Raw genomic sequence first — 23,327 nt, 5'->3', positions numbered from 1 at the left:
TTTGTATTGTTTCATGTAGCACCATGGTCCTGAAAAACGGTGTCTCATTTTCACTATGTACTGTACCAGCAGTTATGGTCGAAATGACAATAAAAGTGACTTGACTTGAGCAATGTGTTGTGACCGGGATAGATCCTCAGAGATATTAACACCCAGGAACTTGAACAACTTTATTGCAATTCCCTTGATGACATAAACCACATGGGAATCCAAACTCTATGCTTAGTGGGTGGGAACTGTTAGCCATAAAACAACTAAAGTCAAGAGACTATAAAGGAAGGAACAGAATGGGCAGGCATACCTGATTACAGGCATTTCTGGAAGAAGCCAATTGTATGAAGTGTCAGTTCATTTAGAGTTGTGATTTTAAAAAGTGTTGCTATTTCAGAATTGAGAAACAAGATTTTCAGCTACTAGCTGCAACTATGTTTTGGCACAACAGCCTTGTTATCTAGATTCCAGCAAAGAGCAATAATGAGTAAGAAAATCACTCACACTACGTCTACCTACAATGACGGGTCAAGTCATTAAACTGTTCAGAGGGGGCATTGTGAACGCTAGGCTGAAAGTTCATCATTAAAAAAAATATGTCCCCATGATGCAATCAATGACATGGCACAGACGCCATTCATTTGTCACTTTATAGTTGCGTCAGCATGTTGGAAGAGCTACTAAGTTAGTCACACTTCCCTCTGCCTTCCTCACACCCCAGCTTTTCCTTTTTAATAGTTAATATTGAATCTGATTCTACCAGCCTTTCATACGACAAAGGAGCTGACTTAGGCCATTTGGCTCATTAAGTCTACTCCATCATTCCAGCAAGGCTAAATTATTATCCCTCTCAACCCATTCTCTTGCCTTCTCCCCATAAGCTTTGACAACCTTACTAATCAAGATTCTATCAACCTCTGTTTTAAATACACTCAGAAACCTGGCCTCTACAGCCATCCATAGCAATGAATTCCACAGATACATCACTGTTTGGCTAAAGAGATTGCTCATCTCTGTTCTGCGGATGTCCCGCTATCCTGAGGCAGTGCCCTTTGGTCCCAGACTCACCCACTATAGGAAATATCCTCTCCATATCCACTCTATCTAGGCCTTTCAATATTCAATAGTTTCAATAAGATCCCCCCTCATTCTTCTAAACTTCAGCAAGTACATGCCCAAAGCCATCAAACACTCTTCATATATTAAGCCTTTCATTTCCAGAATCATTCTCATTTACCTCCTCTGGATCCTTTCACAAGCTAGCACATCTTTTCTTAAATGAGGGACCAAAACTGCCTACAATGCACCAAGTGTGGTCTGAGCAATGCCTTATAAATCCTCAGCATCACATCCTTTCTCTTATATTCTAACTGTGAATTCCAAATGAAACAAATTACTATGATAAATTGTTTCATCCATCTCCAGTCCTTTGTGGATTATTTCATTTAATGAGACATAAAACATCACACAAAGGAAATTCTTAATTACTCTTATTCAATAAATGGACCATGAATAATTTTGACTGTTTCAAAGGAGAAAGTCTTATAGTGCTCCCAACACTCCAAAGTGTGTCACTGTCTGATGCCTCAACAATCCCCACCTCAGCATTACGAAGGGGAAAACAAATCAGTAGACACAATTATCCATGATCAAAATTAACATTACACTCATCCAGTGATAGACATTTATGCATTGCAAGTTCTGCCAGCCAAGGATCGAGAAGAAAACTAAATTGAACTTGGGTTTTGTAAGCTTCACAGATCCAATATTTTCCTTCTTGGGAAGGTGGATCTTTCAATGCACAGCTGACTGTTTCACATAGATGAAAAAGGACAAAATAATTTTCCCTGTGTTCTGGTCAATATTTATCCCTCAGCAAAAAAAATTAGTCATTACTTTATCGATGTTTGTGGAACTTCATGTAAATAAACTGTAACATTTCCCTATATCCTATGTTGTATTAATAACCACACCTCAAAAATAACGAATTGACTGGAAAACCCTTTAAATATCTGATACTTACAGCTTTTCCTTCCTTTGTATTATTTTCTTCCACTGTACTCAACATGTAGATTCATGACCTAGTATATGATAATCCAAAGCTGGAAGATACACCAAGGAAAAATGACCAAAAAATTGATTGTGGGCTTCAGAAAGGGTAAGACGAGCTAATACACACTAGAGGGATAAGAATTGGAAAGATTGAGCAACTTCAAGCTCCTGCGAATCAACATCTCTGAGGATCTGTCCTGGGTCCAATGTAAGATCATAAGATGCAGTTACAAACAAGGCACGACAGCGGCTATAATTCATTAGGAGTTTGAGGAGATTTGCTATGTCACCAACGATCCTCGCAAGTTTGTACTGATGTACCTTGGAGAGCATTCTAACTGACTGCATCACCGTCTAGTATGGGGGGGGGGGGGGGGTGGGGACAGCAGTGCACACGATCAAAATAAGTTGAAGAAAGTTGTAAATTCAGCCAGCTCCATCAAGGGCATCAGCCTCCACGGCAGCCAGGACATCTTCAAGGAGCGATGCCTCAAAAAGGCGGCATCCATCATTAAGGACCCCCATCACCCAGAGCATGCCATCTTCTCATTAGTACCATCAGCCTGAAGGCACACACTCGATGATTTAGGAACAGCTTCTTTCCCTCTGCCATCAGATTTCTGAATGGACATTGAATGCATGAACTCTACCTCACTACTTTTTTTTTGCACTACTAATTTAATTTATCTATTTCAATAACATACATTTGCTGTAATTCAGTTTTTATTATGTATTGCAATGTACTGCTACCACATAACAACAAATTTCACAACATGTGCTAGTGATAATACACCTGATTCTGATTCTACGTCCTTTGTGTTTTCTAGCACCTGCCCCATTTCCCAGGGCAACGTGGTCAGATCTGAAACTTTGCTGAAGCCATTCTTACTGGGGCATCATATGTATATATAATATATGTATAAATTAATAGTGTGTGCGTGTGTGTGCATATATGTTACAAATTTTACATACTGGTAAATCTCAAAATTGTAATGCTGTTATAAAAATATTGTTAAAGGTTCTTTTCTTTTAATTTTCAGACTTGACCAAACATTGAAAATGTTTCAGTTCATCGAGAACACCTCAATGGCAAGAAATTGTCAGAGGAGAAAAACTAATGGTTATTTTGGATTTCCCCAACTCTAATCCACTTGCAGAGAGTTCAATGAATTTTAGCTGTTGCAAAAGCTGTACCCCAACATGACTCAAAGTGACTTGAGCAAACAGATCTGCAGCATTTATTTGCATATCACATACCAAAGCTAAGGCAAAGTGGGACTCTGGTGGCCAACTGCCTATCCTCCACAAATTCATGCATTGACGCATACTTTTTGCAACTTTAAATAAATGCATCTCAAAACAGACAAGGCCGAAGTACAAACTCAAATGCTGTTCATTTTTCCAGCAGTAACTTTTATAAACAGTGAATAAAGCAGGAAGGTTTAGGAAAGCCTTTGATATTTAACGGGTATTTGTGTCCAAAACTAAATTTGTGGAAAACAGGTAATGAACACAATTAGATAAGGTTAAAACAGTAACTTAAAGCAACATCTGTGGATTGAGAAGCTCGATTCACTTCAGGTTGATCGTGTTTCATTAGAATTGGTCTTTGCCTTAAAACAATAACACTTTTTCAAACTCTACAGATGCTGTCTAACCTGACAAATTCTTCCAGCATTTTCATTCTCACTCCACCTTTCAAGCATCCATAATATTTTGTTTATGTCATTATTACTTATTAATATTGGGTGGTCTCTTGATGTGGAGTCTCTTTGATTCTTTTTGTTCATGAACAGAAAAGAAACAAAATCAGTTATATCTTTGATTGGTCAGTGATGAAAATCTGGAGTCAAATAACTGGTCAAAGCTTCTTCATTGACCTTCCACTTAACATAAAATGGGAGCCAGCTTTGTCTTTTATTCTCAATAATAAGGGAAACAAACTACACAGAATATAAAATACAAGCACTTTGATAATACAGGGTTGAAAGTTGCTTCAGAAGTTGATATAAAATGGACTGAATTTTGACTCCCTATTAGTCACTGCAGGACATAATTAGTTATCCTGTGATCAATGGAATCACGTAAACAGTCATCGCACATGGTGAGCATGCCGCCATGAGATAACTATTACTGTGACATCTCCAAGTGGGTAGTGCAAATTTTGGAGCTCTAAAAGATACCTCAAATAGCACAACCTCCGCATAATCTTGGTTACAACTATCACAATTTTCTTTTCAAATTTGCTCTTCCTTTCCAGCTTTAAAGGTCACATTGCACCATAGGTCAGGAAAGAGAAAAGCAATCTCATCTCAGCCAGTACTGCATACCAATTAGAGAGAAGCTCATCTTTGCAGTTACAGCTATATCGAATTTTTTAAAAAGTTACTTTCATTCTTGATTATACGGCAAGAAAGGCAAGGCCAAGTCTTCTAGGAACCTGTTACTACCAGGAACAGAGAAGACTGCATACTTCAGAGATACAACTGTATTTATTATCAACGGCTCACAACTTCATCCACAGCCTCAACATAATTTATAGTTACCCTACAAGTTCTCAGTTTTATTCTTCTGCCCTTCTTTATAAAGTTTTTGCCCTGCCGAGGGGGTTCTTAACTGGCCTGCTCAGTCTGAAAATGGTAGTGCTTCAGGGCAACATGAAGGCAGGCGCTGCCGACTTAAATACAGTAATTTCTAAACTAATACGTACATTCTCAGGGTCAACAGATAAACAGAATGTGGTAAATGTGAAATTGGGAGTCTCTCAGAGGAGGGAAAAAATGTTTTTGACAGTTAAGACAACAGCAGTGGGAAAACATTTAGGTAGACAGCCAACACTTGATTTGTGGCTCTGGGAATTACCACTACACATTTTTGAACTCTGTTTTTGCAATCAAATAAAAGAAATATATATCCACTGACCACATCTTCATGTCTTACTGACGGCTACAAAGAAAAACAGCAATTATCACAGTTTAAAAAAAGCTGAAGAACAAGATGGGATAGAATGTGAAAAGGACAGAAGACTCAACTAATCATGAAAACAGAACAAGACTGCCATTTGGGAAAAACGTACAAGGAGAAAAAGGCCATCTGACTCATCAGAATATAAATGTTCCCATCATCCGAATGTATTTAAATTACTCCAATACAATTGCCTCGCTCACTTGTCATAGGGAAACAATTAATTCTCATTAATTTTGCAATTCTGTTACATGCAGAGTGATCTGGATTATTTAATTGCCAATTTTGATTGTTAGCTATATAATCCAAAATATCAACCCAAAAATTAAATTTGAAATATTAATTAGGGTTTATATTAAAAAATAAAGTACAAGTTTCAAAAGGTTAGTCCGCAGGTTTGACTACATGATCTGCCAGCACTGCTGATCATTTTCTGCAGATTTTGCATTCCCCTTGTCTTTTAAAAAAAAAATTTCAGAATCACGGGTGTCAAGAGAAGAGGGTATTGACCACATCTTGGGCCCAAAATTACCAGAAGGTTAAATGCAATGAAATGTTCATTTTACATAAAGATTCACAAACATCTTTCTAATAAAATAGCCACAATCTACATTGTTGTATAACTTGTAGCAAGCATTTCAAGTTTCCTGACTTCATCGCATTATCATCAGTGAAGCTTGACATGATCATTCTATCAGAAACATCAAAGCAAATGGTCATGGTAGAACTAACAGGTGCTTGGGCAAGACCACATTGCAGAGGCATTTGAATGTAAGAAAGCCAAATATCAGGTGCTGGTAGAGCAGTGCCAGAGTCTGGGGTGGAGAGCACGATGTGAGCCTAGAGAGGTGGGATGAAGAGGTTTGATGGCTGCTCACTGTGCAGAACCTACTCTCTCCTTGGCATTATGGAGGCTGCAAAGAAAACAGCCATCAGGACCGTCACAGAGGCTGCTGAGCAAGCCTCCAGATGGCTATGGATCAAGAGGTGTGACTCGTAGACCAATGGTGCCGGGACACAAGCCAGGGGGGCCAGATCAACCCTGGCTGGATCACCTGGGTGAGAGTGCCTGAGGTTGAAAGACCCAAAACACCCGATGATCATTCATCATCATCATTATTATTATTATTATTATTCATCACTGATGATGTGCCCCGGCGTATCCTAGGGTGCATCTCAGCACCATGGTGAAAACAAAGATATCCTTATTCTAGTACTTTTGACTTTTTTTGGGGTGGAGTAGAGGACAAAATCAAATTTGTTTTGTTTTTCTGATACCAGTCAACCCATTTTGTAATTCCAACATATTGCACCTTTTAGCAATGTGAAAAGACTCAGAGCTAACTGAAAGGTACCAAGCTATTTAGGTATTCTCATCTCCTCTTAGAGCTTCAGCAGAATAAAACGAGGAACTGTAGTCCTTTACAACATAGTATTTGGGCTTTATGTGTTTAAATTCTGCCTCTTCTTGAAATTGGCAGGTCAAATTGAGCTGTTAATAAAATAAATGGAATTGAAACTTCTTAAATATTAACTTTGCTTATAATCACTTGTTAGGATTTAACAAGTATATAGCCTCCAGTTCTGGGAACCATAATTTCAGAAGGGTAGCCAGACCATAGATAGAATGCTGGGCATAGTTATTAAAATGTTCCAAAGGACAATGGTCTTAAATTCTGTGGTGAACCCGGAACCTTTCAAATAATAAACACCAATGAAGTGATCTCCTACTGCATTATGTAAAGTCTCACTATGTTACATGAATACTGAAAATTGTTCATTGACTTTGTGTGAAATTTGTTCTTTGACAAATGAAAATCACCAAGAGATAGAAGTTGTGGTTAGGGAAATATCACCGTATTCACCAACCGTCCACGAGAAAACAGGAACTCTACAGATTCAGTAATAAGATGACACTATATGTTCATTGGTAAAACAAATAGCATTGGAGTATTTATCATCACAAAGAGTTGGCCAAGGAGGCATCAAAAATAAACGCACTGAGGAAGCAGAGAACTGATATGCAAATAGTCAGATGTTAATTCAAACCACTCATCAGGAACTCCTGTTCTGCAACTCTAGAGGATACTTTCTTTGTATTAACCTCGACATGGAAATAAATATTATTGGAGCTCGCATGTTTTAGACATTAAATAGGTATTGCATCTCCACATCTGCAACCTGCTTGACAGTATCATTCAAAAACATGTCATTCAATTCTACACGTACTCCTAGGACATTGGCATAGTACACCACCGCACAGGTTCAGGCCAATCGGTCTACAGTACTGTGCCAAACCAGCTAAAAAGTAAAATCAAAAACACTTAAAATGATTTTAAAAGCCTCCAATGTATTTGGCTCTACCACCATTCCTGGCATCCACCACTCGAGTAAAAAAAAACTTGCTCTCAAATCCCCTTGAGCATACCCCCCCCCCCCCCCCACCACCTCACTTTCAATGAATTCCCTCTTGTATTAGACATTTCAATCCAGGGAAACAGATCATCTCTGTCCACTCTTTCTATGCCTCTCAATCTTGGAAACCTCTATCAGATCTCCCCTCAGCCTCCGGTGCTCTAGAGAAAACAACCAAATTTATCTCGCCTCTCATGATAGCACATGCCCTCTAAACAGGCAGTAACCTGGCAAACCTCTTCTGCACCCTCTCCAAAGCCTCAACATCCTTCCTACAGTGAGGCAACCAGAACTGTACAAAATACTCCAGATGTGGCCGAACCAGTTTTATAAAGTTGCAACATAACCTCCTGACTTTTGAACTCAGTTCTTCAAATAATAAGTCATGATTTATGTCATGCAGCTCTTTTTCAACAGCACTTCTCACCACTACTATGTTATCCTGCTACTTGTCTACTATCTAGCTTTGGGTGGACAGAAATTCCCTCCATTTAAACATCAAGAGGACCACAACACATTCTCAATCCATTTCCCCTCCTGGCATCTGTGCATCAAGCTAAACTTTTGGCTCCACACAACCCAGAAGCAAACCTCCAAGTCCATTTTCTCAATCAACAAGAGACTGTAGATGCTGGAATCCAGATCAGTGATCCACTGGTGGAACTCAGCAGATCAAGCAAAGGTCTGTCATAGAAACCAAGTAATACAGTACAGAAATGGGTCCTTCAACCCAAACTAATTTATACCAATCGTGTTGATCCCATTTGTATGCTTTTGGTCCCTATTGCTCTGAATTCTTCCAATACGTATACATGCAAATTTCTCTTAAATGCCATTATCAGTCATTAAGGAACTGATCCGATTTCGACCCAAAGTACCAATAATTCTCTTCCTCCTCATAGATACTACTACACCAGCTAAGTTCCCCCAACAGACTGCTTTTCTATCAACAAGACTACAGCCTTTTATCCCAATTACAAGGCCCAATTATGAATAAATGTAAGTTAATCTCCTATCCAAACCTTCAGATAACTTGGTATTTAATGTTAACTCTACTTGTCTCTGACTCAATATCCTCTAAAACTACCTTTGCTTTTATTTCTGAGAGTGTCATCTGCAATCTTGCATAAGAGGGCACTTGAAATACAGGGCCGCCAGTGGCGGGTGTTACTGCTGGCACTGAGCGAGATGAGCCTGTGTTAATTTGGGAGGAGAGTTCCGACCGACCGGTGCACGGGGGCGCGCGACCGACAAGCCGCCTCGCGCTGTCGTTCACGACCCGCGCGCGCTCCCGCGAGCTCGCGGAAGCAGGGACACGGGACGAACTTGTTTGCCTTGAGTTTCACTCGGTGCAACCCCCTTCGTCACCGATGGCATGAATTAGCATGCTAGTGTTTGAATGCAACGTGCACTGTGCATACAGCGAAACCTCAAGGTTACCAAATGCAAATACCACAGTAATTACACATCAAGCAGTATTAGTTAACTGCAAATACACATTGGAGCGCTGTGTAAAGAAATTACCCCCCAAATACTTTAATCAGCATGAACACAAAAAGCAAAACGTATCACTTGGTAAAGTGTAGTTACAGAGACTTCCGCGCTCTACGCTCATGGTCAGTTTACAGGAAGGGCTTTAAGATGGGACCGAAGCCGGGGCCTTTCGAATATACACACTTCGGTGTTTAAATCACCGGCTAATCGATGTTGCCAACTGTAAGAGGCTGGATTCGTAGCACAAGCTAAGTTTTTATTTAAATTCCCAAAATAAATTGCGGCTGTTTTCCTTCCTTTCCACCACACTGTTTAAGATAAATCAAGCGACTTCTGTTTTCATTATATACAAATTCGGGGTTCGGACTTCTAATACTATTTCTGGCCTGTGATCTGATTAAGGCCGTTTTGAAAGTGTAATTTAGCAGTTGTTATTTCATTAGTTCTGACTTACAAAATGCTTGCACACTGGGACAACCCAGTGCACCCACCTGGTCGGAATAAGTGAACAAATCTGTGAATCGAACTCGCTCTGCCTAACTAAGACGGAATAGAATCAGGCATGGATAGAAAGCACTGCAGAACCTGCAATATCTAACACCCTTTTGACAATTTATCTACGTAGGCAGACTTTAAGTGAACTTTTTTTTAAATCATAAAGAAGTTTTCGACTCAAGCGTTTGGAAATGTGCGTGTCAATTTCCTGATTGTATCTAATCGTTTAACCCTCCGAAAACCCCCCAACGCAAACCCAGTTTTAGCCAGCAAACATCTGCCCGGAGGTATAAAACTGCGAGCTTTCGGGGAAAAGAGGCAACTGAAAGCTCTAAGCAATGAAAATAGTCGAGCAGGAAAGAGCGATAAACACAAACCGTCTCGCATATCACAAACAAGATAACGCGATAAGAAAAGCACTGAAATACGACCTGTGTGCTCAGGAACAAATCGGCAACAAACAAATAATCCTTCGGAGTACACCTGGTGATTGGCCCGGGATTAAAACCGAATAATAAAACCAGACTGCAAAAGGGGACTGTCTGTCCCCGCTGGAAGCTAAAGTAATTTATCAAACGAGAGCATACACTTCCTACACCAAGTGCCGCCGCTGCGCTCTCTCTGGCCAGGTTTCCAAGTGCAGATTGTTCAACAGAGTTTAGCTCGGTTGTACGCATTGCCACAACCACCAAAACGGACGGACAATCCTAATCCCGCAGGTTTTGTCCCTTCCTCTGGCTTGTGTAAACATACACACACACAGACTGCTACGAACTCGAAATACTCTCACGTATCCCCAAGACTTGTCATTTCTAATATTATTTATTTTGTGTGTTTACTGTTAAAAATATTCAAATTGCAGATGTGGAGTTACTGTAAAACGATGTATCGGGAGGGTAGAATTTGTCCCTGGGGACACAAAACTAATTTTCCACACACATTGCTGCAAGGAATAGACAAACACACTTTAGCTGAGGTCTTGGGAACAAATGCAAGTCCGGGTTCGGTTTGATGCAGTTGTTCTGTAAATGGCCTCAGTTCTTCAGAACTTCAAATAAGGCAAACATCTACGTGTCCTGTTGCAATATTAGCTACACCAAGTGCTGCTCCTGGCGGAGGTGGCAAAGGGAGCAGGTCATTGGGGAAAAGTAAACGGGAGAATGGGATATAACATATAACAATCACAGCACGGAAACAGGCCATTCCGGCCCTCCTAGTCCGTGCCGAACTCTTAATCTCACCTAGTCCCACCTACCCGCACTCAGCCCGTAACCCTCCACTCCTTTCCTGTCCATATACCTATCCAATTTTACTTTAAATGACACAACTGAACTGGCCTCTACTACTTCTACAGGAAGCTCATTCCACACAGCTATCACTCTCTGAGTAAAGAAATACCCCCTCGTGTTTCCCTTAAACTTTTGCCCCCTAACTCTCAAATCATGTCCTCTCGTTTGAATCTCCCCTACTCTCAATGGAAACAGCCTATTCACGTCCACTCTATCTATCCCTCTCAAAATTTTAAATACCTCGATCAAATCCCCCCTCAACCTTCTACGCTCCAATGAATAGAGACCTAACTTGTTCAACCTTTCTCTGTAACTTAAGTGCTGAAACCCAGGTAACATCCTAGTAAATCGTCTCTGCACTCTCTCTAATTTATTGATATCTTTCCTATAATTCGGTGACCAGAACTGTACACAATATTCCAAATTTGGCCTTACCAATGCCTTGTACAATTTTAACATTACATCACAACACAACAAATAGATCAGCATAGGCACACTGGGCCGAACGGCATGAATAAATATGTGACATTGTGCATAGATATGAACTTGATGGCCACGGTGAGGCGAGGGACCCGTGCCTGCGCTGTATGACTCTATAACTCAATGATTCTGTTTGACTACGCGCCACAGAATCGAGTTGACGCCTCAGAAAGTCAAGAAGCATCCTCAATTATTAGCAGACGGACCGGTTCCACTATCCACCCCGATCCAAGCTGCGACAAAAAAAAATCTTCAAGGCATTTATATCCCGAAGCTAAAAAAAAATCGAGTCATTTATACCGTGAGTATGAATGCTCATGACAATAGACTTGCACTCGACTTCAATGCACGAAATGGGCGGGAGATGACTGACAACACCCCATACTTCTCCTGAGGTAAATTATCGCACCACACTCGACAGCCCAATCTCTACCATCATACACAAACTCCAGAAATCCCCTCTGGAAAGGGGAAACGGTTATATATAATATTTTATATAGATATATAACTTAAGAATCTAGAATGTCCCAGAAAATAAGAGGGGGGGGGTGGTGATTTACTTTGCATTCAGGTAGTTCCAACACCCAACAAACTAGTCAGTCGGTCACACGAAAATCAGCGTTCTCTTGCAAACCAGCTCAACTCCACTCAAATCTCATTAGGTTGAATCCCTTCCAGTATTATATCATTAACTTTCTGAGGCCCTACACAGAATAGTTGGCGCTGGTCCTGAGAAAAGGCAGCAGCGCTTTTAATTGACCAGTAGTTTCTGGGATGCACAAAGATCGCACGCAACAGAAACGCAAATGATTTCAATCACTGCCGTTTTCTAGTTACAATAAACAACGCTGACATAACAGCAGAAGATCTGGGGGTCAACGAAAGGGATTTGGATAACACTCTTCGCGAGAATTTATGGCGTCCAAAGCAGAACCACATAAGGAAATAACAGTGGAGCTGGTCACAAGCTTGCTCGGGGAGGTGGAATTTAACCCGTACTTCAAATAAGGTGAGAGAGAACAGAAAACTTAAAATGCCAGAAATACTCAACCGATCAGTCAACATTCCTAGAGGAAGAACCAAGATTAACAACTGGAGGCGATGGCCTTTTATAAAACTAAGAGAAGTTCGAATTTATCCCCTATTTAACACAGCTCTACTGACAAGGTCAACAATTATTCTCAGCAGATACTGCCTGACTATTGAGCATTTCCTGAGTCTGTGTGTCTTTATTTCAGACTTTCAGGTACCTTCAGTATTTTAGAGAAAATGGAAGATTAGAGGGTCAGTTGAGGACAGCAGGGGACACAGCTACTGATACCAGACCAAGTGAAAGCAGAGTTCCAGAAAAGAACTGAGGAAGTGCAGAGTCTTGGGGGGACATCAGGAGGTGGAACAAAAATAGGTAGGGGGAGACAATGGAGGAATCTTCACTAGCAACCAAAACAGAAAACTGTGGAAACACTTCGCGGATTAGGCAGCATCTGTGAAGAGTTAGAGTCCAGGACCCAGATTGTGTCCATCAATCAACTTCAACACACCAGGGAACTAATCAGACTTAATAACTGAGAAGTATCTCTGCTGGCTATGTGTGACTTCAGGCCCTCTAACCTTGTACTGGCATGCTGACTCACCAAATAACTAACCTTTAGTCATCTTAACTGCAGGGTATCTAAAGCATTCTCTTTTATTTCAGATGTCCAGAAACTTCAGTGTTCTTTAACTCACATTACCTCATCTTTCCTCTGAGTGTGTGCAGCCTCTGGACTCCGTATCTAATTCAGCAACTGAAAACTCATTTTCTCTGTCTGCATCAGAATTACCCTCTTTGCACAGTCTGATCTGTTCAATGTGTCCAACAGCCCTACATTTTGCCGTATTTTATGCTCCTTTGCATTATCACACTGACTGCTACCATTAACCCATTGACCATCACTTATCTCCGCAGCCAGCCTGACCTTACACTATCACCGTCAGTCCCTTTGTCCTATCCATCCCTTCACTCCATCTTCTCTGCTGCTTGACCAATTCCTTTTCTCTCTTTCCCATTTTTGATGAAGGGTTTAAACCTGAAATATTAATTCTTTCTCCTTCCGCAGATGCTGCCTGATCTGCTGAGCTTTCCCTGCATCTTCTATTTTTAATTTAGTTTTCTAGGAGTTATTCTGATTTCCATTTTTAAAGTAATATTTCAGATTCTGTCAAACTGAGAAATTGATTTTTGCTGCACCTTGTAACAGGGAATATTGGATGGAGAAGAATAAATCTTATTTGCAGCTATTTATCAAAACTGGACAATGTTAATGCCATCTTTCAATGATTATTATTCACTGAGTACATCCAGCTGAACAGCTGCAACCGATGCAGAAAATATGTTTTAAAACTGAACTGAATAAACAAAAGCAGAAAATACAAGTATTTTGTGTTCTGACAAACTAAATACCATCCTAGGAGGTAAGGAAGCAGAATCAACAGCTGGTTTGTTCATTGCTAAAGGATGCAAAAGGAGAAACATCAAAGACAAGTCAGGCAGCTGCTTGTGGCTAGTTACACCCCAAAAGAATGCAGTTTCCTCAGAAATGGTCAACTATGACCAGAGTACCAAGAACATTACAAGTACAGCCTGGGAAGAGCCACCAGCCCAATCCCCACTTGATAGTGGCAAGCAACTTTAGGAAGGTGAACCCATGAAAATCATCTGGCCCAGACAGGGTATCTGGACAAGTACAAAAAACCTGTGTTGATCCAATGGCTGAAGAGTTCACTGAGATCTTTAACCTCAATGACTATCGCCCAATTGCACTTGTGTCCACAGTGATGAAGCGTTTTGAGAGATTGGTAATGAAACATATCTGAGAAGCGACTTGGATCCCTCTCTAATTTGCCTACCAGAACAACAGGTCCACAGCAGATACCATCTCACCAGCTCTTCACTCAACCCTGGAACATCTAGACAGCAAAGATGCATAAGTCTAGATGCTCTTCATCGACTACAGCTCAACATTCAATGCTATCATCTCCTCAAAAGTAGTCAATAAGTTTCAAAACCTTGGCCTCGATACCTCCTTGTGCAACTGGATTCTGAATTTCCGCACTTGCAGACCCCAGTCAGTTCAGATTGGCAATAACATCTTCTCTACGACCTTCATCAACACAAGTGCACCACAAGGCTGTGTGCTTGGCCCCCTGCCCTACTCGCTTTACACTTATTACCGTGTGGCCAAGCACAGCTCCAATGCCATATTCAAGTTTGCTGATGACACCAGTGTTGTAGGCCAAATCAAACGTGGTGACAAATTAGCATATAGGATGGAAATTGAAAATCTGGCTCACTGTTGCCATAACAACAACCTCTTACTCCATGTCAGCAAGACCAAGGAAATGAATATTGACTTCAGGAGAAGGATACCAGAGGTCCATGAACCAGTCCTCAGAGGATCAGAGGTGGAGAAGGTCAGCAACTTCAAATTTCTCCATGTTATTATTTTGAAGGACCTGTCCTGGGTCCTAGCATGCACGTCTTTAAAAATTATTTTGTTCAAAAATCAAATTTTTTTCTCAGCAATATTTTTATTGGTTTTTTAAAATCAAGAAAGCATAGAACAAAGGAGGTTTGTGCAGTACATAACAAATGTACAATTCACATCTATGAGGGAGATGCACCCATAGTACAATCATGCTTTGGTTGCCTCCCTGCCCCGACCTACCCCTCCCAATTCCCCTCTCCAAGCCATCAGTGCATTAGCAAAAAAGGTTAAACAGAACCTTTGTCCCCACAGAGCTGCATTGGTATAGAGAAGGTGTATTTTCCTAACACACAAACTGTTGTATGTTTACACGTCTTGAGTTCATAGAATTTTACCGGAGAATGCTGAAAGTCAGGGAGTTATGTGCAGAGGAAAGGAAGAAGGGATGAACTTTCAGTTTGGCTGGGAATTCTGAAAATATTCAAGAAAGGTTCCCCATACCTTTTGAAACTTTGTGTCTGAATTGAGAGTTGAATAATGGATCTTCTCAAACTGAACATGATGTCCCTAAGCCACTGAGCATGGGTGGGCAGGGCAGCATCTTCTCCACCTGAGCAAGATTGCTGGCCTGGCCAAAAGAGAGGCAAAAGACAATAAGTGACGTTTTGGTTGGACTTAGGTGCGTGTCCCCCTCTCCAGAGGTGGTGAAAAGAGCAATCAAAGGGTTAGGTTCCAGATTGTAATTAAGTATTTGGGATAGAGTTTGGAAAACATCTCTCCAGTATTTTTCCAAGCTAGGGCATGTCCAGTACATCTGAATAAGGGAAGCCTCACCCCTTTTGTATTTGTCACAGCAGGGATTAACATCTGGGTAAATGCAAGATAATTTAGTTTTAGACATATGGGCCCTGTGTACAACCTTGAACTGTAACAGGCAGTGGTGGGCACATAAAGAGGTTGAGTTAACTAACAAAAATCAAGGTTTAAGAAAAACATCACATTGATAATGAGTTATCTTTTGAGAAACTTTATACTGTGTCAAACTTATTACATATCATGTAGAAAAATGACTTGGAATTTTTTAATGCCTTACATAATCTCAGAGCAACCTGAAGCTCTTGCCAGGCTTTTTTTTAAAGTATGTCTGAAGTGACACCACTGTTATAATGAAAGAAACATGGCAGCCAATTGTCCTAGGGCAATGTTCCACAAACAACAATAGCATGATTGACTCGTTAAGGACTCTGATATGTTGGTTCTCATAAATATAGGGCAAAATACATCAGGGAAAACAGTAAGCATAAAGGTAACAGAGTTGGCATTATCATAATTCAAATTCAGAAACCTATTTGAAGTCAGATCATTTATTCCATTCTCATGTTACATAATGAACAATGCCATGTTTCAGGATGCATAGACTTTCTCTGAACATATCAGGTAACAGCATAACAATATTATTTTGAGTTGTGCAACTAAGTAAACACTCCAAGCATATCACAATCATTCTGCACTGCATTCACATAGTACCCGAGTATCGGTAGTGCCAGAATGGGTCCCAGTACAGTGAAGCTCCACTCCTTCTTAGCAATACACTTTTAAAGTGAGACCATTGAGCAGTTAGAAGCATAATCTGTTAATTGAAAGGCTGTGGGACATGTTCAGTGAACTTGATCACTTAGAAAAACAGACCCAAAATGAATGGCATAAACGACAAGATCTTTCACATTTTCCATAGTTCTAATAAGATTCCACACCGGACACTCCTTCCTCTTCCCTCTCCTTTCAACATGTTGAAGAGATTGCTCCTTCACAACTCCCCCATGACACTTTCCCATGAAACTGCAAAATATTTAAATTTAGAAACACAGCGTGGACCTGGTCTTTCCAGCCCAGTGAGCCACACCACCCACCAACCTAATCACAGGACAATTTACAATGACCAATTAACATACTAACAGGTACATCTTTGGAATCTGGGAGGAAACCGCAGCACCCAGAGGAAATCCATGCGTTAATGGGAAGGAAAGTACAAACTCAGTCAGAATTGAATTCTAGCCTCCGATACCCCGAGCTGTAATAGCGTTGCACCAACCACTATGCTACCATATGTAACACCTGTTCTTCAGCTCACGATGTGGTCCCCCCCAATAGTGGAGGAGGCAAATGCAGATTGTGGGCTCACCCACTTTCAGTCCATTGGTGTGATCTGAACCTTTCAACTTGTGGCACTTTAATTACGCATTCTTCATTCCATTCTAACTCTTCTGTTTGGGGTCTTCTGAACTGTGTGGTGAGGCCGACGGTTGAGTGACAACACCGCATTTTCCATCTAGGCATGTTGCAGCTTTCAGGATTTGGTATTCCATTAAGTAACTCTAGCAGGAGAACCAATTCTGGTTGTCACATCTTTCTAGCTCACTTTTGATTTTTCCACAACTACAGTCTTACCTCTGAAAGTCCACCATTTTATTGTTAGCAAAACATTACTAAGATAAAGTACATTAATGCACTTTTAACGGCAACATTCTCTCAGCTGATCTCACCTTATCAGAGATATTCCCTCTGTTCTAGTCATTCCTCCCTCACCTCTACCATGGAAGACTAACTTTTCTCACATTCTTAGTTCTGAAAATGGGCATAGGCCTGGCACATTAACTCTGTTCCTCTGGCTACAAATGCCGCTCAGCATTTCAGCATCTTCTGTTTTAATTTCCAGATTTTTCAGGATCTGATTTTCCTCCAATTTTATAAGTAGATTACAGAGTCAACTTGCAATCAACCAAGGATGTGCTACAAGGTAAGAAACACTAAACAAAAGAGTCTGCAGATGCTGATGTTGGACGTGGTGATACTTGAAATTGAATCTGCCTACTAAAAGTAAAGTCAATGGCTGCAGCTCATCATGTAAAATATATGCATGGGGTCTCTTTCCCCTGCAAAAAGACCAGTATTCATATATTTTGATTTGGTTTAAAGTGTACATGAAGATGCTGCTTCTGCTGATCTTTATTCTTCCAACTATAAGCACCTCCATAAGAATTTCCAATTGCTTTTTGAAGAAACTATTCCTCTCATTTATTCCATTTGAAAATGGTACATCGTTTGTCAGAAATTGTAAGAACTAGTTCACCTGATAAATGTTATTACGGTAGGTGGTTTTCTAAGGGACCGGATATATGGATAGACATGGACTGATTAGGCATAGTCAGCATGACTTTGTGCATAGTAGATCATGCGTAACCAATCTTATAGAGTCTTTTGAGAAAGTTAAGAGAAAAGTTGTCAAAGGCAAGGCAGTGGATGTTGTTTACATGGACTTTAAGCAAGGCATTTGACAACGTCCCACAGAGGAGGTTGGTAAAGAAGGTTCAGTCACTTGGCATTCAAGATTAGGTAGTAACACACACAAAATGCTAGTGGAACACAGCAGGCCAGGCAGCATCTATGGGGAGAAGCACTGTCAACGTTTCAGGCTGAGACCCTCCGTCACACTAAATTGGATTAGACAGTGGCTTTGTGGGAGAAGTCAGTGAGTGGTAGTAGATGCTTGCCTCTCTGACTGGAGGCCTGTGACTAGTGGAGTACCACAGGGATCAGTGCTGGATCCACTGTTTGTCATCCAGATCAATGATCTGGATGACAATATGTTTAACTGGATCAGTAAATTTACAAATGACACCAAGATTAGGGGTGTAGTGGACAGCAAGTTAAGACTATTGGAGCTTGCAGTGGAATCTCAACCAGCTGGACAAATGGGCTGAAAAATTGCAGATGAAATTTAATGTAGTCAAATGCATGGTGTTGCACTTCAGTTGGACTAACCATGGGTAGATCTTACACAGTGAACAGAAGGGCATTGAGGAGTAGGGTAGAACAAAGGGATCTGGGAATAAAGGTACATAATTCATTGAAAGTGGTAGCATAGGTAGATCGGGTTGTAAAGAAAGCTTTTGGCACATTGGCCTTCATAAATCAAAGTATTGAGTACAGGAGATGGGATGTTATGTTGAAATTGTATTAGACATCAGTGAGGCCTAATTTGAAGTATTGTGTGCAGATTTGGTCACCTACCTACAGGAAAGATGTAAGGAAGGTTGAAAGACTATAGAGAAAATTTACAAGGATGTTGCCGTGTTTGGATGACCTGAGTTATAAGGAAAGACTGAATAGGTTAGACTTTATTTGTTGGAATGTAGAAGATTGAGGGAAGATTTGATAGATACATACAAAATTATGAGGGGTATAGATACAGTAAATACAAGCAAGCTTTTTTCCAATGAGATTCGGTGGGACTACAGCCAGAGGTCATGGATTAAGGGTGAAAGGTAAAAAGTTTAAAGGGAACGAGTGAAACAACTTCACTCAGACGGTTGGAAGAGTGTGGAATGCAACACAAGTGATGCATCAAGCTCAATTTCAACATTTAAGAGAACTTTGGATAGGTACATGGAAGGGAAGAGTATGGAGGGCTATGGTCCTGGTGCTGGTCAATGGGACCAGGCAGTTTCATTGATTCAGCATGGACTAGGTGGGCCAAATGGCCTGTTCCTGTGTTGTACTTTTCTATGACTAATAGAAGGTACCTTATGGTTTTCAATCTGTCATTTTATTCACTACACTATCTGCTGACTCAACATTTTTAGTAGATTGTATCTAACAGTTTGTAAATTGATGTATTTATTCTCACATGTACCAAGGTGCAATAACAACTTATTTTGCATACCGTTCATATACCATTGCTATACCATAAAATATAAGTAGTACAAGGTACAGAATGCAGAATAGGGCTGAGAGTTTGTACAGTTTCTCTGTACAGAGTTTCATAATTTATGCCTTCCAACTCTATGTAAATATTAAGCATTTATGATTTATAATATGCAGTGTTTGGGCACATGTACATGAAAACACTGAGCTCCAAGTAATTATCATTTGTTCTCTAAAGTATACAAGATGATAAGCCATGTATTAAACATTCAGAAGACAAAGGTCCTCTACCAATCCATATAAAACTTCCCTCTGACAATCAGGATCCATGCAAGAATTTGCAAAGCATTAATCACTTTCCACCTCTCTGCAAAACAGGCTTTGATTATGAATTTCTTCGTTGCATCCTGTGTAGCTTCCAGCTGCCCAAGGAAAAGCGACAGAGCCCACCTTACAATCTAGAGAAAGGGGCTTGATCCAAAACATAATTTTTTCATTATCCATTTCCCTCTATAGATGCTGCCTGACCCATTGAGTTTCTCTGGTACTTTGTGTTACCTCCCTCTCCTCTTCTGTTTTTGAGATGAGCGTAACCAATAGTTGGCACCTCAAAGCACTGCAATGTAATTTCTGCAAATCATTCAAATAGACAGATAGGACAGGCAAATCAATGTCAGTGTCCTCTTCCACAGCACGATAGTATCTTGGATCACTTTCAGCCAGCATCATTGGGTGGCTCAGCACCTTCTACAGTGGTGAGCCCTGTAGAATTTCCTCTATTTCTGCATAAGTATGACCTAAAATGTGATCGGATCTTCATGCAAGTCCTAAATCAAGATAAAGAAAACCCAATTAAATAAATAACACAAAAACACTATACTTGTTCATTTACTTATTGGGAAAAATTATCCAATATTAAATGCCTTGATTGGAAAAGTATGTGAACCTCTTGGGTAATGCCTTCTACAAAAGCTATTTGGAGTCAGGTGTTCTAATCAATGAGACGAGAATGGAGGTTTGAGTTGTAGAGGTGCCCTGCCTTATTAAAATGCACACAAAGTTGGGTTACTGACAGAACCTGCTCTTCTGAAGAAAGAACTGTTTATGTGCACCATGCCTCAATCAAAACAACTTTCAGAGGACATTAGAAGAATTGCAGAGATGCGTGAAGTTGGAAAAGGCTACAAAAAGTATTTCTAAAGACCTGAAGGATCACCAGTGCACAATAAAAGAAACTGTCTACAAGTGGAGGAAATTCAGTACTGTTGCTCCTCTCCCAAGGAGTAGGCGTCCAGCAAAGATCACACAAAAGCACAACATGCAATGCTGAAGAAGGTGAAAAAGAACCCAAGGGTCATAGCAAAAGATCTTCAGGAATATCTAGAACTTGTAATTGTCTCTGCTCACGTGCCATCCACTATAAGAAAAGCACAGAACAAGAATGGTTTTCATGGCTGGATACCACGGAGGAAAGCACTGCTCTCAAAAAAAAATAGTGCTGCACATCTCAAGTTTGCAAAACACCACCTGGATGTTCTACAATGCTTCTGGGACAGCATTCTATGGACAGATGAGACAAAAGTTGAACTGTTTGACAGAAATGCACATTGCTATGCTTGGAGGAAAAAGGACACTGCACATCAACACCAAAACCTCATCCTAACTGTGAAGCATGCTGGAAGGACAACCATGGTTTGGGGCTGCTTTGCTGCCTCAGGGCCTGGACAGCTTGCAATCATTGAGGGAACAATGAATTCAAAATTGTATCAAGACATTTTACAGGGTAGCAGTCTGTCACCTGAAGTTTAATAGAAGTTGGAAAATGCAACAAGACAATGATCCAAAACACAAGAAAAAATCAACAACAGAATGGCTTAAAAGAAAATTCATGTTTTGGAATGGCCGAGTCAAAGTCCTGACCTTAATCCTACAGAAATGTTGTGGAAGGACCTGAAGCAAGCAGTTCATACATGGAAGCCCATCAACATACCAGAGTTGAAGCAGTTTTGTAAGGAGGAATGGCCTAAAATTCCTCCAAGCCGATGTGCAGGACTGATCAACAGTTACCAGAAACATTTGGTTGAAGTTATTGCTGCAAAAGGGGGTCATACCAATTACTAAAGCAAAAGTTCACATACTTTTTCCAACAAATACATGTAATATTGGATCATTTTACTCAATAACTAAATGAACAAGTATAATTGGGTTTTCTTTATCTAGTTTTAGGACCCATATGAAGATCTGATCACTTTTAAGTCATATTTATGCAAAAATAGAGGAAAGTCTACAGGGTTCATGAACTTCCTAGCACCACTGTATATACCTGATCCCAACCAAATAAAGTACTGTTCTTCAAGCTTTGTCACACCAAAAAAAATTCCAGGAAGATTCAGAAAATGCATCAAGGAAGATCACAAAACATCCTCAAAAATTTGTAATGTCTTGACCAATTCACAGCAACTACTGAACCACAAGCACTTAAAATAGAGAAGTAACAATTGAGTCAACACTGATTTAGACCATTGATTGTATGGAAACACAAGAGTAAATGGATCACTTTTAGGTTGGGAGGCTGCAGGTGCCCTGAGTGTTCATAATCTATATCAATCCATATCATTGAATGAGGGATCAAGTTGAATTTATTCAAGTGCACCATATGCTAAACTGGGCTGCAGTTTAGTATCAGGAGAATATTGAGAAAATGCAGAGATGCAGGCAGGCAGAGTGAATGCACAGCAAATATCAACCTGCATTAGAAGTGCTAGTTTAGCAGATTCCTTTCTGGGATGAGGGAAATGTCCTATGAAACAAGATTAAGCAGACTGGGCTAATTCTCTTTAGTTTAGAAGGACAAGGAATGATCACATTGAAACACACACAACTCTTTGAGGGTAGACAATGGGAAAGTACTTCCCCTGGCATGTATTTTGGGAACCAGGGGAAAATGGTCTCAGAATAAGGAATCAGGCATTCAGGGCACAGCTGAAAAGAAGTTTCTTCACACAAGGGTGGCAAATCTCTGAAATTCACCATCTACAAATGTTGTGGAGGTTTGGTCACCAAAGATGCTGAACACTAAGATCAACAGAATATTGGACATTAAGGGAATCAAGAAAAATGGGTTAGTGCAGGCGAGTAGCACTAAGGTCAATGATCAGCTGTGATCTTGTTCAATGGAGCATTTTGTTTTACATTCTGAGCACCTGGTATCTCACCAATGAGAGACAGTGGAGTACATGTGCATTTCACAAATTATGCTATACAGTAACTATTCCTCCAAAAGCGATCCATCATTTCACCCTACGGCTGACATTCCCTTTGTTCCACCCATTGCTCTCCCTCATCTTTGCCACTTGGACCAAATTGCTTTCATTCTTTCTCAATTCCAGTTAAAGCTCCTTAACCTGAAACATTAACTGGTTTCTCTTTCCACCGATCCTGCTGGACTGGCTGAATTCTTCCGGCATTTCTGTTTTGGTTTCAGATTCGTGCTTGTTTGTTTTACATTACTCTAATACCTTACTTGGTTTTGTTTGTTGTCACAAGATGGGCAACCTGCCTTGAGTTAAATTCTTTCCTTGACCCATGTATTTATCTTCCATTTAGAATATTCACAATTCTGTGATTTCTTATTAAGATAAGCAAGTGCCTGCAATAACACAAAGAATTACAACTTTATCAACCATCAAAACCCAATTCTTTCCCCACTCCACAAGTTAATTTCTACTTATTGTCATGCCTACATTTACACTTTCCAATGTCAAGTTAAGTCTCGGCCATTACAAATGGATTCCTTTCATCTCAGTTAGAAGGAAGATTCCACTTGGAAATAACACAAATGTTGATAAATTATGAGTGGAGCTGCAATATATTCTAATGCACACAAGATTTTCTATTCAGTGCAGTAAATAGCAGGAATTCAAGCTTGAAGTACGCACAGTGAATTATCTCTTTAATATAATGTTTAAAAGGTATT

The 23,327-nt window shown here is 40.2% G+C and overlaps 1 protein-coding gene across 3 annotated transcripts in view; it reads right to left on the bottom strand.

Moving 5' to 3' along the window:
* Positions 1 to 23,327, bottom strand: part of dgkza (diacylglycerol kinase, zeta a) — a 463,144-nt gene that overhangs the window by 330,355 nt on the left and 109,462 nt on the right. For 2 of the 3 annotated variants that reach the window (XM_073049179.1, XM_073049178.1), the window contains exon 1: positions 9,843 to 9,956. The exons of the other annotated variant lie outside the window; for it this stretch is intronic. The gene's annotated coding sequence lies outside the window, so the exon portion shown is untranslated. Of the gene's footprint in view, positions 1 to 9,842; positions 9,957 to 23,327 lie in introns of those variants that run through there. 3 annotated transcript variants of the gene reach the window in all.

The sequence above is a fragment of the Hemitrygon akajei genome, chromosome 6 (genome assembly GCF_048418815.1).
Source record: "Hemitrygon akajei chromosome 6, sHemAka1.3, whole genome shotgun sequence".
Taxonomy (NCBI): Eukaryota; Metazoa; Chordata; class Chondrichthyes; order Myliobatiformes; family Dasyatidae; genus Hemitrygon; species Hemitrygon akajei.
Note: the sequence above shows the minus strand (reverse complement) of the source record. Positions and strands in the feature narration are given on the sequence as shown.